Source organism: Rattus norvegicus, chromosome 16, assembly GCF_021556685.1.
Source record: "Rattus norvegicus strain SHRSP/BbbUtx chromosome 16, alternate assembly SHRSP_T2T, whole genome shotgun sequence".
NCBI classification, from domain to species: Eukaryota; Metazoa; Chordata; class Mammalia; order Rodentia; family Muridae; genus Rattus; species Rattus norvegicus.
The window spans coordinates 41,872,760-41,892,406 of record NC_141549.1 but is presented as its reverse complement, the minus strand read 5'-3'; the positions used below and the strand labels follow the sequence as shown (position 1 = coordinate 41,892,406).

Genomic DNA, 19,647 nt, shown 5'->3' with positions numbered 1-19,647 from the left:
TGCAAGTGCTGTTAATCAAAATCATTTTCTCTGAGTAAAGTTCAGCCTCAATGGGGTTAGGCGAGATGAGGACCTTCAGATGGGTCTGGGAGTGTAAGAACATGTAGGCCAATGAAAAGCCATGTTCATAAAGTGGAACAGAAGTTTTAATTAACCCAGTGATTCCACAACAAGGAGTAGGTGTTGCCATTGCAACTAGGGCACATCAGTGTTGTAGTGGTCCCAGAGTAGCCTTGTAGGAGAATCTATCCAGATGTTCATCAGCCAAAGAGTGAAAATGTACCATAGGGTGGAGCCCTTTCATGGATTATGATTCAGTGTGAGATAATCCATGCAAGCTTTTACTTACTTACTCAAAATATCTGTGGCACAATCACATTACGAGGAGAAAATTTGTTCATTTGGAATCTGGTTATGGAGATTTCCTATGATTCTAGCTTTGGGCATGAAGTCACTCAGGCTATGATAAAGAGAGCTCCTATTAGAAGAAGCTGTACACTTTGGGGAAAGTCTGAAACAATGAACAGAAACAAGAGTCTAGTCCACCACCAACATATGATCCGTTGCTGGGAAAGAAGCCTGCTCTACACAGCCTTGGGAACTTGCTAAGCCAGATTGATAATAGGGAAAGAACCCTGATTCTATGTCGGTTTATGGGAGGACAGCACATCACTGACTGAGCTGTCTATAGGCTATGGCCACTATGTACCTATCCCACTCAACATTTCTTTTTATGCCTCCAGCATGTCCTGAGGAATCTTTACATTAAGCATTAATGTTCAGGTAGGAACACAGGCTGGAAGAAGCCATTTGAATATCCTTTCCCTATATAAATATCCTTTTTGGGTGAATGACCACCCACATGGATTTCAGCCTCAGGCAGCTAAAGAGCTAGTCAGAGTATTATTCTGGTACACTTCATGTGAATTTTGCCCATGAAACAATAAATATGATCCTCTGGGTTTCTTGGTATTTTCTACTCCTTTCTTCCTGTGATCTCTCCGGAAAGATCTGAGGATATTTTCTCTTCTGTCCTCTCACAAATTGCCTTACAATAACCATATTATTATAGGGGTACTGTTCTGTTTCTACATCACAATCACCTTTAATGTTCCCTGTGTATGCTGGGAAGATTTGCATGGAGCACATTCTCAGTGATTACAGGATCTATGCAGTGGCCATGGATTTGATGTGAGATGGTTTCTCTGTGTATTTGCAGATACAGTGGTTACCAGTATAGGCAGGTTCCTTCTGTGCTAACATAATCAGAACTTTCACCTCAATTCTGGGCAGGTTCTCCAGAAGGCATCCACATGGTATTCTAGGTTGCTCATACCACTTGAACTCAGATTAGACATAGCTACAATGTTATTATTCAATATAATATACCTGGACCAGTGGAAAAATATGCTCATTTTTCTCTTAATTCAAGTACAGTGTTCAAATTCTAGCAGTTTTAAAAGCTGAGATATAAATCCATGCCCAGGTACTATATATATGACACTTGGGGATGCAGAGACTGACCTCAGCTGCCAGGTCATGCTGGATTGTCCAACTGAATAGAGTTGATATAAGAGGGACAGTAGATTCGACAACCACTCACTAAACCTTTTTTCCCTTGCTCTGCTAGGTCTGAAATTCTCCAGCAGAAACTCAAACATGACACAGACCAGGACAAGATCTCCATTGGAGAGAAGAGCTACAGGAGGAGTACTAAGTGTGCACAGCAAATACACACTATTGCATTTCATCTGTAATGTCCATAGGACTTGTGGACTGCATTTTCCTCCTTTAGTTTGATTTCTTTGGATTGAATAGGCCGTACTTTCATCTCGGCTCTCTCCAGCAAGTGTACACGTTTGGAGGGACCCAGTGAAGTACTGATGCACATCAATCAAGAGCGGCTGTCATCCAGAAAGACTGTGCACGTGTAAATTTGTACTTGTCCTGATGTGTCATCCAGAAGAGTTTCATGGAGATCAGTTCACAACATTGGAAAGACTTTGAGACAAAGTTTGTCATATATTTTATATTCAGTATTGGATGGCTTTTTCCTGAATAGCCCCACTTCAACAAAAAACACCTACTTCCACTCCCCTTGAAAAGATTATTACCATCAGAAACTGCTTCTGTACTCTGTTTTCAAGGCAAGCCACAGGCTATAAGTCTGTTCTGCAAAACAAGCAGCAAAAACATGCTTAGCCCAATTCCTCTACTTAAATTTTGGTTGAGTTTTGATTATCTTGGTTTTTTTGGTTTTCTGTCTATTCATTTGAAATTTTGTTATTTATATGTTGTTGTTTTGTTCATTTGATTTTCTATTTTGATAAGGATATAGACTGTATATATTGCCTACCTGCATCTGGTTATTATCAAGTAAATTGGATGTATTCTGGAGAATGAAAGAGTGATCTCAAACTCTTCACTCTTAAGAACCTTCTTTATTGATCAGTAGTGTCAACATCTGAAGTCCCACAGCTATCAGGGAGGGGTGGATCTCTGCATTCTCATGGGGACTGGACATCAAATTACTTCCCAGTAAGACTGAAATTCAAAGGCAATTATACAGTCACTGTACACTGTGTTTCCAACTCTGTGAATTTCAAGTTCATCATGCATATATTACCCACTGTTTATGCTTGCTGTCAATTATATAGTTACCTAAAAATTAAACTCTATCGATGAGAGTGTTGAACAAATTAATGGGATAAACATTAATTTTTCTGTAGTATCTCCCAGGAAATATAAACATGGTATAAGGGAAATTAAAGCAATCAGGAAGCCTGCACCCAAATCCTGTGGTGGAGAGTGCTGAACACCCAGAAATACAGATAATCCTGAGACCACAGGACAGAAAGACACTTCTGTCCAGCTCTGGCCACATCCCTGGCCCAAAAGTAATCTGCATGGTGCCTCTGGAAACAGGAATAGAGAAGCAGTTAGCGGCAGGAACCTGCTTGATCCAGCCTGGGCCCAGAAGTGACCCGGGCCGAGCATATTTGAAGAAAACCATTGGCATACAATTCTCTGTTTCCTGATTGTGGCTTTTTTATTTTAAGCTCTAAAAATGATGATGTTGCTCTTGATTTTTAATTGGATATTTTTCATTTCGAATTCAAATGTTATTCTTTCCTTGTTTCCCAGAAATAAGTCCCAATACCATCCCCCTCCCCCTTTTCTATAATGGTATTCCCTTCACCATCCATCCACTGTCCCAGCCTAGGCAGGATCAAGGGCTGCTCATTCCATTTGTATCAAAGAAGACTGTCCTCTGATACATATGCAGATGGAGCCATGAAATAGTCCCTGTATAGTGATTGGGTAGTGGTTTAGTCTCTGGGAACTCTGCTTGGCTGGCATGGTTGTTCTTTTGGGGCTGCAAGTCCCTTATGCTCTTTCAATCTTTCTGTAATCCCTCCAACTGAGGTTCAGTTCTCAGTTCAACGGTTTGCTGCTAACATTCGCCACTGTATTTGACATGATCTGGCTGTGCTTCTCAGGAGACATCTATATCCAGTTCCTGTCAGCCTGCACTTCTTAGCTTCAGTCATCTTACCGAGTTTGGAGGCTGTATATATATCAGCCACATGTAGAGTAGACTCTGAATGGCCATTCCTTCAGGCTCTGTTCTAAACTTTGCCTCCCTATCCCTTCTATGGGTATTCTCCTTTCCCTTTGAAAGAAGGAGTGAAGCATCAGCATTTTGGTCATCCTTCTTAAGTTTCATGTTGTCTGTGCATCTTGGGTAATTTGAGCATTTGGGCTAATATCAACTTATCAATGAGTGCATACCATGTGTGTGTTTCTGTGATTGGTTTAACTCACTCAGGATGGTATTTTCTAGTTCATTCTATTTGCCTATGAATTTCATGAAGTCATTGTTTTTGATAACTCTGTAGTACACCATTGTGTAGATGTACCACATTTTCTATTTCCATTCCTCCGTTGAAGGGCATCTGGGATCTTTTCATTTTCTGACTATTATAAATAAGGCTGCTATGAACATAGTGGAGCATGTGCCTTGTTATATGTTGGAGCATCTTTTGGGTATATGTGCAAGAGAGGTATAGCTGGGTCCTCAGTTAGTGCAATGTCTAATTTTCTGAGGAAACTCCAGACTGATATCCAGAATGGTTGTACCAGTCTGCAATCTCACCAACAATGGAACAGTCTTCCTCTTTCTCACATCTGCGCAAGCATCTTCTGTCGTGTGAGTTTGTGATCTTAGCCATTGACACTGGTGTGAGGTGGAATCTCAGGGTTGTTTTGATTTGCATTTCCCTTATAACTAAAGATGCTGAACATTTCTTTTGGTGTTTCTCAGCCATTCCATATTCCTCAGCTGTGAATTCTTTGTATAGCTCTGAACCGCAATTTTTAATAGGGTTATTAGTCTCCCTACAGTCCAACTTCATGAGTTCTTTGTATATTTTGGATATTAGCCCTCTATCAGTTGTAGGATTGGTAAAGATCTTTTCCCAATCTGTTGGTTGCTGTTTTGTCCTAACCACAGTGTCCTTTGCCTTACAGAAGTTTTTTAGCTTTATGAGGTCCCATTTGTCTACTCTTGATCTTAGAGCATAAGCCATTCATGTTTTGTTCAGGAAATTTTTTTCAGTGTCCATGTGTTCAAGATTCTTCCCCACTTTTGCTTCTTTTAGTTTGAGTGTGGTTTGATGTAGAGGTCCTTGATCCACCTGGACTTAAGCTTTGTACAGGGTAATAAGAAGGGGATGATTTTTACTCTTCCATATGCTGATCTCCAGTTGAACCAGCACCATTTGTTGAAAATGCTATCTTTTTTCCACTGGATGGTTTTGTCCCCTTTGTCAAAAATCAAGTGACCATAGGTGTGTGGGTTCATTTCTGGGTGTGCAATTCTATTCTACTGGTCTATCTTCCTGTCTCTGTACCAATACCATACAGTTTTTATCACTAATGCTCTGTAATACTGCTTGAGTTCAGGGATGGTGATTCCCCTGGAAGTCCTTTTATTGTTGAGGGTAGTTTTAGCTATCCTGGGTTTTTTGTTATTCCAAATGAATTTGCAAATTGTTTCTGTCTAACCCAATGAAGAGTTGGATTGGAAGTTGATGGGGATTGCATTGAATCTGTAGATCACTTTTGGAAAAATGGCCATCTTTACTATCTTCATCCTGCCAACCCATGAGCATGGGAGATCTTTCCATCTTCTGAGATCTTCTTCAATTTCTTTCTTCAGACACTTGAAGTTCTTGTCACACTGATCTTTCACTTGCTTGATAAAAGTCACACTGAGGTATTTTTATATTATTTGGGACTATTATGAAACGTGTCATTTCCGTAATTTCTTTCTCAGCTTGTTCAACTTTTGTGTAGAGGAAGGCTACTGATTTGTTTGATTTAATTTTATACCTAGCAACTTTGCTGAAGTTGTTTATCAGGCTTAGTTGTCCTCTGGTGTAACTTTTGGGGTCTCTTAAGTATACTATCATATCGCCTGCAATAGTGATATTTTGACTTCTTCCTTTCCAATCTGTATCCCTTTCACCTCCTCTTGTTGTCTGATTGTTCTGGCTAATGATGGGGACAACATACAATGACAGCGACTGCCAGCAGTAGGCTGGGATGGAGACATCTCAGAAGCCTGCAGCAGCTTCTTGTAAAGTAGGGTGGCTTCTGGAACCCTGAATATCAGGAGACACATCCCTCCACGGGACCCATCATCTGAAATAAGAGGCTGCCTGCAGTAGCTGTGATGGAGACATCTCAGTAGCCCACAGTAGCTCTTTGTAAAAACTAGTTGTTTCCATTTCTCCTAACCTTTGTCCTGGACAACGGCTGTATAGATTTCATTTGTGTGTGACTGCCTTTCAGTTGGCCTTGGTGTGCAATAATTATTCTATTATATCTGACTTTCCTACTTCTTTCTCCTTTAGCTCTGGTGAATTCTGCAAAACTAGATGTTCCTTGATGTTATGATTCTTAAACAATTGGAAATTGATAGATAGGGGCATGGCACAGCACAGCCCTAATGGCCCAGGTGCATAATGGGTATTCTTATCTTGGAAAAAATGTAATAACTGCACAATTGAAGTTGCAAATTAGGGTTTGACTTGCAAAGAAAGTTTGAAGAAATTATTAGAAAAAGAATTAGAGCCAACATTGGGACCCTAAGAAAGGAAAAATTTATTGAAGTTAGGAAATAAGTTTTACATAATATTTGAGACTGGTTACTGGATAAGGAAGTATAGAATATACAAAATAATATACTAGTAAACTAAGTCAAACTACTGGGACTCTTATGAGAGTCATCGTGTGCAAGGAACAGAAAGCTAGCGGAATTACTGAGCTAAGGGTTCACTTGATTCTTTCTGGCCACTGCCTGGCAGTTTTGCCTATGTTATTTATAATTAGAGCTTCACAGGAAAATGCACACACACACACACACACACACACACACACACACACACACACACACAGTAGGATCTGCTTTCCTGGGTCATTAAGTTTTTACAGGATTAATTACATCATCTCTACTGACAGATAAGGCAGTTCTCTGCTAAATATATGCCAGGGGCAACTCCTTGAATGCTCTTTGATTGGTGGCTTAGTCTGAGCTCTGGGGGTCCATATTGGTTCATACTGTTGTTTTATCTATGGTGTTTCAATCCCTTTTAGCTTCTTCAGTCAATTCCATAACTCTTCCACAGGGGTCCCGGACCTCAGTCCACTGGTTGGCTGTATCTGGATCTGTCTCAGTCAGCTGCCCATTGAATGTTTCAAAGGACAGCCGCATTAGGCTTCTATCTGCAAGCACAATATGGCATCAGTAATATTGTTAGTGTTTGGTGCTTGTATATGGAATGAATCCCAATTTGGGCAGATCAATGGATGGCCTTTCCTTCTGTCTTGTCTCCATTTTTGTTCCTTCATTTCCATTAGGCAGGAACAATTCTGAATCAAGAATTTTGAAGGTGAGTGCCTGGCCCCATGTGTCAACTGTGGGCCATGTCTATATACAGGAGGTGGTCTCGTCAGGCTCCATCTCTCCACTCTTGGATACTTTAGCTAAAGTCATCCCCATTTTTTGGGATCCCCATCTCCATTGGGAGACTCTCAAATTCCAGGTCTCCAGGGTACTCTATAGGGTCCTTCCACCCTCCAGTCCCAGTACCTTCATATTTCCATTCATTTTCTTAGCACTCTGGGGCTCACTCCTGTCTCCTCCCATTTCAAATCCTTCCCCATTTCACCTCTTCTTCCCTCTGTGCCACAGGGTTCTCTGTCCTATTGCCTCCCAAAATTATTTGGTTCTCCCTTCTAAGTGAGATAGAAGGATCTTCACTCTGGCCATCCAACTTTTTATACCTCATATGATCTGTGTGTGTAGGGGGCTATCATAGGTATTCTGTACTTTATGGCTAATATCAACTTATTAGTGAGTACATGCCATTCATGTCCTTTTGTGTCTGGTTACCTCACTGAGGATGTTATTTTTTAATTCTACCCATTTGTTTGAAAATTTTCTGATATACTTATCCATTGTATAAAACTATATTTTATTTTCTCTATCCATTGTACTGTTAAGGGACATATGGGCTGGTTCCAGTTTCTGGCTCTCATGAATAATGACTGCATGAACATAGTAGAGTATAGGTAGTTGTGATATGTCAGAGCATCTTTTGGGTATATGTCCAGAAGTGGTATAGCTACTTCTTCAGGTAACACTATTTCCAATTTTCTGAAGAACTGCCAGATTGATTTCCAGAATGGTTGTAAAAGTTTGCCTTCCTACCAACAATGGCATTCTCTCTATATCCTTACTAGTATGTCCTGTATTTGAGTTTTATATCTCAGCCAGGCTATCCTTTGAAATGCTCTACAAGCACTAACTGAGATAGATACATATACTGATAGCCAAACATTGGGGTCTGCTCAAGAACCTCTGTGAAAGAGGTAGGAAAGGGATTGAAGTAACTGAAGGGGATGGCAACCCCATAGGCAGAAAACAATGGCAACTAGCCTGGAATGCTGGGAGCTCTGAAAGACTGAACCCTAAACCAAAAATCATATGGGGACTGTACTGTAAGGGCCATGGCTTATATATAGCAGAGATCTGCATTGTCTGGCCTCAAAAGGAAAGGATGCACATAACCCTGCAGACACTTGAAACTCCAGTGTGGAGGGAAATCCAGGAGTAGGGCACCTTTCAGAGTTGAAGGCGGTGGAGAAGAGGTGAAGATAGGTGAAGCAATGAACTCTGCAAGGAGGGACCAGCAGTGGTCAATATTTGGGATGTAAATAAATAAAACAATTAATTATTTTTTTCAAAATGTATGAGAAAAAAACATCAAAACCACTGCCTTATGGTGGAGGTCTGATAGTTCCCAAGAATACATTGCTTGAAAACCTACCCCACCAAGATTGTCAAAGTCTGGACTGCTGGAACACAGGAGGCAAACTGACTTTCATTCTCTGGCCCACACCCATTCCTTTCAAACAGCATCATCCTTCCAACACCAAGGAAAAGTAGATGCCTAAAGGACAGTGTAAGAACAAATCAACAAGAGTCAGAGCAATGTGACACCCCAACGAACCATGTATCCTTGCAAGCACTTGGTATCCTAAGGAAACCAAAGTACAAGAAGATGATGAATAAATTCCCAAGAAAATATATTTAAACAGTTAAAAGCATTAAACTGTTAATTATAAAATCAAAAAAAGGAAAAATAAAAATTTTAAATAAGAAAAGAATATGAATAAAAAAGGAAAACAGAAATGTAAGCAACAAAGAATACTAAAGCAAGGAATCTTGGAACGGGAATACATAGGAAAGTTAACAAGAACTACAGAAATAAGCATCACCAACAGAAGCCAAGAGATAGAAGATAGAATCTTACATATTGAAGACATTGATACATTGATACATCAGTCAAAAGATGAAAAATTTAAAAATTTCATGAAACAAAACTTTCAGGAAATATTGGACACTATGAAATGACCAAACCTAAGAATAATTGGAAAAGATGAAGGAGAAGATTCCCAGATCAAGGCCAAGAAAACATCTTTAACAAAATCATAGAAAATTCATCTAATCTGAAAAAAGGGTGCTTATAAACATAAAAAAGGGTTACAGAGCACGAACAGATTTGACTAGAAAGAATCTTTCTGCCACATAGTAATCAAAACAATAAATGTACAGAACAAAAGAAGAATATCAAAAGTTAAAAGGTAAAAAGGGCAAGTAACACATAAAGACAAACCTATAAGAATGCCAACCAACCAGAGCGTCCAGGGACTAACTCACTACCCAATGACTATACATGGACTAACCCATGGCTCCAACTGCATATGTAGCAAAGGATGTCCTTGCTGGCCACCAATGGAAGGAGAAGCCCTTGGTCCTGCCAAGGTTGGACCCCCAGTGTACGGAATTGTCGGGGAAATGGCAGTAAGGAGGGGTGGATGGGGAGGGGAACACCCTTATAAAAGGGGTTAGGAGTCAGTAAACTCGGAAAGGGAATAACATTTGAAAAGTAAATAAGAAATATCCAATTTAAAAAAATGGAAAAATGTATGAATAAATAAAAAAGAAAAGAATGTAAACTTTAGCTTAAATGTAAATCAAGTAGTTGTTCATAAAAATAAAAAAATAAAAGAATAAAAGAATTATACTCAACTTCTCAGCAGAGATAAACTAAACTCTAGAAGTGCCTCAGAAGATGTCTTGCAGACCATAAGAGATCACTGAATGTCAGTCTAGAATACTATTCCTTCCCAAGTCTTCAATAATCATAGATAGAGAAACAAAGTGATTCCATGATAAAACCAATTTTAAACAATATCTTGCAAGTAACCCAGCCATACAGATGATACTTGAAGGAAAACCTCAACCCAATGAGGCTATCTACCCTCAAGAAAACACAGAAAATATAATAGAATTAAAACCACAGGCTAACAAAATGGATGCATTAACAAAATCCATTATTCTGCTGTCTACAAAAAAACAACAAAGCAAACAAACCAACCAACCAATTCAGCAATGAAGATACATATTCCCTCATAGAAAAGGGCTGGGAAAAGCTTTTCTAAGCAATAGTACCCAACAAAGAAGTGGGAGTAGCCATTCAAATATATAGTAAAACAAACTTTCAACCAAAGAAACTGAAAGGAATTGGAAAGAATATTTAATAATCATTATAGGAAAATCTACCTAGAGGATGTCTGAATTCAGAAAGCTCAAGAGAAAAAGAAACAAACACATGCAAGATGTGTAGACAACATTAAATAACCAAACTCAGGGCTGAAATCAATCAATCAATTAGAAACAAAGAGAACAATAGAAACAATCAAGAAAACCAAGAGCTGGTTGATTGAGAATGTCAACAAGGTTTACAAACAGTTTGCCAACCTAACTAAAAGGCAGAGAGCCAGTACCCAAATTAATAAAAATCAAACAAAACAACGAACACTGAGAAATTAAAAAAAAATTAGGGCATAGTTCAAAGGCCTGTACTCCACAAAATGGAAAATCTAATTGAATTAGACAATTTTCTAGGCAAGATACAAATTACCAAAGTTAAATCATGATCAAGTAAACTATCAAAATAGTCCTATAATGGCTAAGAAAATAATCAATCATTTAAAGTCTCCCAAACAACAACAGCAAAAGAAAACAAAACAAAGAAAAACAAAAACAAAAACAAAAAACAAAACAAACAAACAAAATACACCATCACCACCAAAAACTCTCAGGGCCCTCTAATTTTAGTGCTCAACTCTACCAGAATTTTCAAAGAAGAGCAACTGTTAAAAGTCTTGGAAAGACCAGGGATACAAGGCACATGCCTACATATAATAAAGACAATATACATTAACATTAATTAAATAGAGATAAACTTAAGTAATTTCAGTAAAATCTGGTAAAATGCAAAGATGTCCATTCTCTCCCAATTTTTCCCACACTGGATATTTTTTTTAATTAACGTCTCAAATGTTATCACCTTTCCTCACACCCAGCATCATACCCCTTTGCTATGTATGCAGCTGGAGCCATGGGTCAGTCCATGTGTATTCCTTGGATGGTGGTTTAGTTCCTGGGAGCTCTGGTTGGTTGGTATTGTTTTTCTTAATAGGGTTGTTAACTCCTTTAGCTCCTTCAATCCTTTCTCCAATTCCTCCAATGGGGACCCCATTCTCAGTTCAATGGTTGGCTGTGAACATTCACTTCTATATTTGTCATGCTCTGGCAAAGCCTCTCAGGAGGCAGCTATATCAGGCTCCTGTCAGCATGCACTTTTTGGCATTAGCAGTATTGTCTGGGTTTCTTGTCTGTATATGGGATGGATCCCCCAGGGTGGGGCAATTTCTGGATGGCCTTTACTTCAGTCTCTGCTCCAAACTTTGTCTCCATATCTCCTTCAATGAATATCTTTGTCCTCCCTTCTAAGAAGAATTGAAGCATCCACACTTTGGACGTCTTTCTTCTTGAGCTTTATGTGGTCTGTGGATTGCATGTTCATTAATCCAAGGTTTTGGGGTAATATCCACTTATCAGTGAGTGCATACTATGTGTGCATGGTTTTGTTTTTGTTTTTTTTTTTGGTTGTTTGTTGGTTAGTTTGTTTTGATTGTTTTGTGATTGCGTTACCTCACTCAAGATGATATTATCTAGTTCCATCCATATGCCTATGAATTTCATGAAGTCATTGTTTTCAATAGCTGAGTAGTACCCTATTGTGTATATGTACCACATTTTCTGTATCCATTCCTCTGTTGAAGGACATCTGGGTTCTTTCCAGCTTCTGGCTATTGTTAATAAGGTGGCTATGATCATACTGGAACATGTATCTTTGTTATATGTTGAAGCTTTTTTTTTTAACCTTTGACCCAATTGATAAGATATAACTGCCCACTTAAACATACAAAGCCCAGTACCAACCATCCCTCAGAAACATTAATAACAACCTGTAAATACACAGAGCAGAATCTTTACCTCAGCCTCCATCATCCTGCCATGGCTTCTCTTTCTCCCTCTCTCCTGTCTCTACTTTTCTGTCCTAGTCTCCTCCTCTTCCTTTAAACTTCTCTCCCACCCATCCTTCCTTCTCATCCAGTGACAGGCCTCCTTCTATCTTGTACCTGCCTCACCTGTGACAGCATCCTACATTTCACCCTTTTTGTCTAATTAAAAAAAACTTTTCTTTCAAATATAAGCTGAGCACAACTATTATCATTTTGTAATTAAGAGCATAAAATATATGTAACACCCAATCCAACACTATATCAGTTAAACAGAACATTTAGTTATCCATTCTAGCTTAAGAAAGGCTTAAAATCTGTATTATATCTTGGCTAGCTTGTATACTATCTGATAACTATCCAATAAAATATGTATATTTAGAGTTAAACAGCCTGATAGGCTATGAGACTATAATGTCTTCAACACTGTCAGAAATCTGGGAATGACCAAATATCTATACACATAGGACGCATAACACAGCTTCCAGAACTGAGGGGTGGTAGAGACAAATTTCCACTAGCCCAGTCCCCTGTTAGCAACATGTGAGCGCAAGTCTTCAGCCTTCTGGCCCAAAAATCAAATGACAGACTCTTGAAATGCAGATGTTGAAGGGCTGATCACCCTGTCTTGGCAGAGTTTATCAGTCAACTATTCTGCATAATGTGTCCTTTTCTGGACAGAATTAGTCTGCAGATGAAACAGGCAGTTTTGTCTAGTTGCTGCCTAGCCAGAAAGTATTGCCTCACCTGGAGTTACAGATGTTCAAGTTTTTCATTAAATCTGCCAAAGGGGAACTGTTAGGAGCAGATATGTCTCAACAAAAAATAAATAACTTGAAATCTCAAATCTTGTGGATATCTGACATTTTTGAAATATTTGAATCCTTATATCTATCTATATAAGGTAATCTGACCTGTTGTCTCCATACCCTATATTTTATCTTGAAAGTAATCTCACAAACTCAGAGCCATGACTTTGCTATTTGAATCTTAACTCACAGGTGTAATCAACTCAGAAGTTTGTAATGACAACAATAGAAGGACTGGCTCTAAACCTTGTACTTTTAAACTTTTTTGACAAATAAATTCTATACCCAAACAAGTATATGATTTAAGCTTAGTTACCAAATGAGATTATGACTGTACAATTCAATCTAGCTAATTCCTCCCTGTTAAATTACAACCAATTTTAAATTCCTCATAAAAAGTTCAGGAAATTGGGGCGACGATGACTCCATAACTTCTTCAAGCTATACATGGGCATTGAGATATCCTTGGGGGTAGGGGGTAGGAAGAATGAAGCAAATGCTGTAGCCGATGTGTCCTGACTGGACACAGCTGCAAGTCCTTGAGACCAGGATTCCAAGTAGGCACACTCTGTAAAATACAACTCTCAAGACAAAAGTTTAGAATTGATATATCTTTTTGTTTGATTCTCCTGAATAAATTTTTCAGGTGGTCTACCTCTATCAAATCTGATCAGTATGATTCTGTGAGGTTTCTAGAGCCTAATCACACTTTTTAAAAACACAAAGACAAAATCTTTCTCCCAAAATACTGTGTTCCTTAGTCTGAAACCAGAAAAGCTTATATCTTGCACTCTCTCCCAGAGTAATAATATAACCATAAAACTCAAAGTCACACCGTCATGAAGAATAAACAATTTTTTTAAAAGGAAGTAAGCTAAACAATGAGCCTGATAGGCTTTTGTACTCTGTGATATCAGGAAATTACCAAAAATTCCCGTGGAGCCCACATTAAGAGAATCCGAGCTTCCTGTTGTGGTAAATATCAAAAGTAACCATGAACCCTTGCTAGCCAGCATCAACAAGCCATATGGCCTTTAGCGGGGTAGCTCATAAAACAAACCAAACACTTTCTATCAATTCCAATATCAATAAGCAACATATCAATCCAGCACTTTAGCCCAAAATATCTCAATCTGTCAAACTCTGTACCCAGAGCCACAGATTTTTATTTAACCTTTATAACTTCTATAATATATGTCTGCATTCACTCTCCCTGGTATTACAGACATTTGTCACAACTCTCTGCTTGGAGTTAGTGACCAATTTTTCCCTATCTAAGTTCGGAACCATAGATGAAAATCAGCACGTGATTTGGGTAATCACTTTACTCTCCTTAAAACATACTTTAACACCTTCTATCAATTCTAAAACCAATAAGCAACTTAAAACTCAGGACTTTAGCCCAAAATGTATCCATCTATTAAGCTCTCTACCTGAAGCCACAGATTTTTCTTTAACCTTAATAACTTCTATAATATATGTCTGAATTCACTCTCTCTGGTGTTACAGACATTCATCACAACTCTTTACTTGGAGGTAGGGACTAATTTTTTCCTATCTAAGTTCTGAACCATGGATGAAAATCCCCACCTGATTCAGGTAATTTCTTTACTCTCTTCTTTCTAAAAACAAACGTAATCATCTTTTAAGAATACCTGTAATTAAGAAGTAGTTTGTCTAACTAGGATTTCAACCCGAAATTCCTATGGAGCCCACATTAAAAAGAATATGAGTATCCTGAAAGACATTCTAAACAACATTCTTTAAAAAGCAGCTTTCAATCTCTAACTCTCTGAGCTACCATTACTTATCACACAGCAGGGGACCTATAGCCTGTCAACCCAGGTGGCATCCTATTTCTTTGTTTGAATTCTGCCCTTAAGATATCACAAGGCTCTGGCCTCCTCTTACTTAGAAAATAAAAACTTTCTCTCAACTCTTAGGATTACTAGTGGATTCTTGCCCATCACATTAGTTCGCCATCTCTTGTTGTAAAAATATAAAAAACAAAACAATGTATTGGTGTCTTTTATCCTGCTAGGTCCACACCCGTGGTGCCCCAAGATATCTGCTAGATATCTTGGCAGAATCACATCCCAACTCCAAGGCGGCCCATTGTCTCCTCCCACTGCACACTTCCCTACACTCAAACTGTCATAAAAGAACATACAACACAACACACTTTGACCCAATTGATAAGATATAATTGCCCACTTAAACATACAAAGTACGGTACCAACCATCCCTTAGGAACATTAATAACCTGTAAATACAAAAAGCAGAATCTTTATGTCAGCCTCCATCTTCTCTCTCTCCCTCTCTCCTGTCTCGGGAGCATCTTTTGGGTATAGGCCAGGAGAGGTTTAATTGGGTCTTCAGGTAGTAATATGTCTAATTTTCTGAGGAACTTCCAGACTGATTTCCAGAGTGTGTGTACAACTTGCGATCCCACCAACAATGGAAGAGTGTTCCTCTTTCTCTACTTCCTTGCCATGAACTCTTGTCACCTGTATTTTTGATCATAGACATTATGACTGATGTCAGGTAGAACCTCAGGGTTGTTTTCATTTGCATTTTGCTGATGACTAAGGATGTTGAACATTTCTTTAGGTAGTTCTCAGACATTTGATATTCCTCACCTGAGAATTCTTTGTTTAGCTCTGTACCCCATTTTTAAATAGGGTTATTTAATTCTCTGGAATCTAACTTCTCGAGATCTATATATAATATTAGCCCTCTATCAGATGTAGGATGGGTAAAGATTTTTCCCCAATCTATCGGTTGCAATTTTTTTTCTAATGACAGTGTTCTTTCCTTATAGAAGCTTTCCAATTATATGAGGTCCCATTTGTTGAATCTTGGTCTTAAAGCATAAGCCATTGGTGTTTTGTTCAGGAAATTTTCTCCAGTGCCCATATGTTCAAGGCTCTTTTCCCACTTTTTCTTCTATTACTTCTATTATTGTGTCTGGTTTTATGTGGAGGTCCATGATCTACTTGTACTTATGCATTGTATATGGCTATCAGAATGGGTTGATTTGCATTCTTCTACATGCTGACTGCCAGTTGAACCAGCACCATTTACTTAAAATGCTATCTTTTTTTTCACTGGATGATTTTTAGCTCCATTGTCAAAGATCAAGTGACCATAGATATATGAGTTTATTTCTAGATCTTCAATTCTTTTTCATCGATCTACCTGCCTGTCTCTGTACCAATATCGTGCAGTTTTATAACTATTACTCTGTAATACAGCTTGGCATCAAAGAGGGTTATTCCCCCAGAAATTCATTTATTGTTGAGGATAGTTTTAGGTTTCCTGAGTTTTTTGTTATTCCAAATGAGTTTACAAACTTCTCTTTCTAACTCTATGAAGAATTGAGTTCGAATTTTGATGGGGATTGCATTGAATCTGTAGATTGATTTTGGCAAGATTGCCATTTTTACAATATTAATCCTGCCAATTCATGAGTAAGATAAGTGGATATTAGTCATAAATAAAAAAGAGCCATACTATAATCAAAAGACCCAAATAAGCTCAAGGAAGGAAGGCTAAATCTTCCTCAGAAGGGGAAACAAAATAGATATAAGAGGTGGATGAAGGGAGGGATCTGAGTTGTAGGGGTGATAGGGAAAGGAGCAGGATACAGAATGATCCAATGTGAGGAGAGCAGGGCAGACTGGATGGAAATAAGCAGTGAGTTGGGAGCAACTACTAGGACAAGCCAGTGACCTAGGATGAAGGGAGGCCCTTGGGGGCCTACAGAGGGCACACTAATTAATACTTCTAATAATAGATAATGTGGACATAGCAGTGGCATTTATATGTAGCTTGTAATGACTCCCAGTGGAGGAATAAAGATAGCAACCCCCCAAAAAAAACCATTTGACTTAAAAGGTGTCTTGCCTACAATATATGCAGGGACAAAGAGCAGTTTCTGACGGAATGGCCAACCAATGACTACCCCAAACTGAGACCCATCTCATGTGCAAGAAACAAGAAGCAATCCTTGACAGTATTAATGATACTGTATTATACTTTCAGACAGGAGTCTAGAAAAAATGTCATCTGAGAGGCTCCAGTCAGCTGCCAGTGGAAAGTGATGCAGAGAATCACAGACAAACAGATGGAGCTCAAGGAGTCTGGCAGAAGAATTGAGGGAAGGATTGAGGGACACAGGAGGACGGGGCTTCAACAATAAGACCAACTGAGTCAACTAACCTGGACCCTTGGGAACTCTGGAGACTTAATTACCAACCGTAAGAAACAGATGTACAGCTTGCTCTTCATGTGGGTATCCCAAGAACCATAGCTGGTGCTGTCTCTGAAACTGATGCATTCATACCTGCAGATCCCATTCCCCAACTGTGAAATAGAGGTTCTGCTGTTAAAGTCTTGTACTCTAATTGGTTCTTGATTTTTCAAATAAAGAAGGCTGGGAGTCAATTGCAGGGCAGAATGTGCAGACAGGACTTCCTGGTCTCAGGGAGAAAGGAGAGGCAGGCCAGGAGAGAGGGCTGTTCTGTCATGCTTTGGATGAAGAAGGCAGCAGTCACTTAAGTCCTTCACGGGAGAGAAGGAGAGCTATGCCCTGTGGCCTCTACTGTAGGTGGGTGGCCAAGGGTGTTTGACAGGGGCTGGGTTTGATTAGCCAGTGAGTTTAGGGAAAGCAAGAAACAGAGATAATAAGTTGGTTAAGGAGGGCTTATTTAGGTCTATCTGGGCTCAGGAATTCTGCCACAGAAGTCAAGCTTTGAACTGGCAGCTGTATATGTGTCTTTTATCAAAGGATTCAAGGGTCTCCAGAGTGAGCTGGTCACAGAAAGTCACCTCCAGGATCTTAGGCCAAGAAGAACATAAGGGAAGCTGGGAGGGGCCAGAGCATGGTCTGAACCCAGGCAAAGATGAGAGTGATTTTAAAACTACAGTCAACAGAACTGTACTACCTTATCTGACTTCACAGGGAGATATGAACCTAGTACTGCAGTGACTTGATGTGCCAGGGAGAAATGGGGTAGAATGAAGTGTGTGAGAAGAGGAGGGGGAATTCTGGGGAAGATCTTTGTGAGGAAGGACTGGGAGGAGAGGGGGACTGATATTGGGATGTAAAGTGAATAAATACATAAGTTAAAAATATTAAATCATCTGATAAAACATTGATAGCTTAAAATTAACATTGAAGATGTCTTTAATATAAATGAATGAAGAAGTTCTTTGGTTGTAAGTGTGGATTTGGAACTAAGATGTAATATGAAGGAGATGCAACAACCAAGAAGCTGTGAATACAGGCATCCAGAATAGCAAAGATGGGGGTTTGAGAAGAAGGGCATCTTTGTGAAGAAGAACAGGGATCCCACAGTCCATATTTTCATGTGTTTCAACAGTGAGAGTCTGCAAGTCTCTTAAGTCTTCATTTTCTTTCATGCTATTTCACATGTATTCATTCCAACACAAATTTACGTTTTAGAAAATCATGAGGTGACTATGGCTGTGATTCAGCTAGTACAGTGATTGCCTAGCATGCAAGATGCATTGGGTGTGTGAGAAGCATCATAGACTCCAACACCACATACAATAAGGTGGTAATGAATGCCTATAATCTCAGAACTTCAAATGTGAATTCAGGATATCATATATTCAAGATCATCCTTAACTATATAGCAAGAATGAGGCCAGCCTGAGATATATGGTATTTTCCTTAAAATAAAATGTCACGTGATTATTTATGTTATCATTAGCAATATAAAAGTAGAACTAAACTTGATGCATAGTGATAAAAGCCTGTTGTAGCATCTGTAATCAACAGGGTTACTGAGGAGACAGCATGATGATGCTCAGTTCTGCAAAGAATTTTAAAGATATAAAATTAAAGGGAATGTGTCTGTGCATAAAGATGATCTTTCATTGTTTCTTGGTCTGTGAACAATTATTACAATAAATTTACTTAATAAAACATGTAATAGAAGTGAAATAACACAGTCACAGCACATGTTAAATGGGTTTCATTAAGATACACTAAGGCTGCCCTAGGAGATATTCCAAACAAACTTCTCACTCTCTGTTAATGTAACAGAAAATTTCATTAGTGTAACAGAATGTTGTGACCATTTTATAACCATAATTAATTTAGCAAAATTATTCATAGGCATGACTGTAATTAACACTATTGTTTATATAGAGCCTAATCTGTCATATACATGTTATGATATAATTCCAGAGATTTTATAATCAACCTCATAAAGGTATCCCAAAATAGCCTGTCATTGTGTGTGTGTGTGTCTGTGTGTGTGTGAATTTACAATGCAAAATATATCTATTGAAATTATTGAAAAACAGGAAAATTGAAGTCACTTCTAGAGATCATTTTGAAAGTAAATAGCAATGCTTAGATTGCAGATGACAGCTGAGGTTGTAGGTTTAGTTCTTGCAACTACATGCACAAGTACTCACTACCCCCTTACATACAAAGATCACATATATTTGCCTACAAGTCCTACAAGTCCATGTTAGGCCTACATGTAAAACCACTGTTTAAGCATTCAGCATTTTATCTAAAACCGAGACACTTGGTGACCAAGATGAGGAAACTCAAGGTCAAATTTGCAAAAGTGTCTTTCAGGACACCTTAGCAACAATTCATCTGCCTTCACCTTGGCCAGTGTTGGAAATTATTTTCAAACCATTTTACCTTCCTACTGCCAGGAAGCCTCCATCAGATTACTTATTATTATTCCTTGATCTTAATATAGTCACTACTTGGGGCTTGTCGCCTTCATGGCAACCTATGTTTCAATCAAGTGCTTTGTAATGTTTCTATATCATTAGTTGAATTTGT

The 19,647-nt window shown here is 38.7% G+C and overlaps 1 protein-coding gene and 1 long non-coding RNA gene across 19 annotated transcripts in view; one reads left to right on the top strand and one right to left on the bottom strand.

Annotated features, from left to right (window-relative positions):
• Nucleotides 1-2,703, top strand: part of Rcn1-ps15 (reticulocalbin 1, pseudogene 15) — an 88,867-nt gene extending 86,164 nt beyond the window's left edge. For 18 of the 19 annotated variants that reach the window (XR_015639871.1, XR_015639874.1, XR_015639861.1 and 15 more), the window contains one exon: nucleotides 1,631-2,703. This is a non-coding gene — a long non-coding RNA (reticulocalbin 1, pseudogene 15). The remainder of the gene's footprint in view (nucleotides 1-1,630) is intronic. The other variant, XR_015639875.1, reaches the window with a different exon arrangement.
• Erich1 (glutamate-rich 1) overlaps nucleotides 1-19,647 on the bottom strand; it is a gene marked incomplete at its 5' end in the record, with an annotated part of 52,793,804 nt that overhangs the window by 41,771,957 nt on the left and 11,002,200 nt on the right.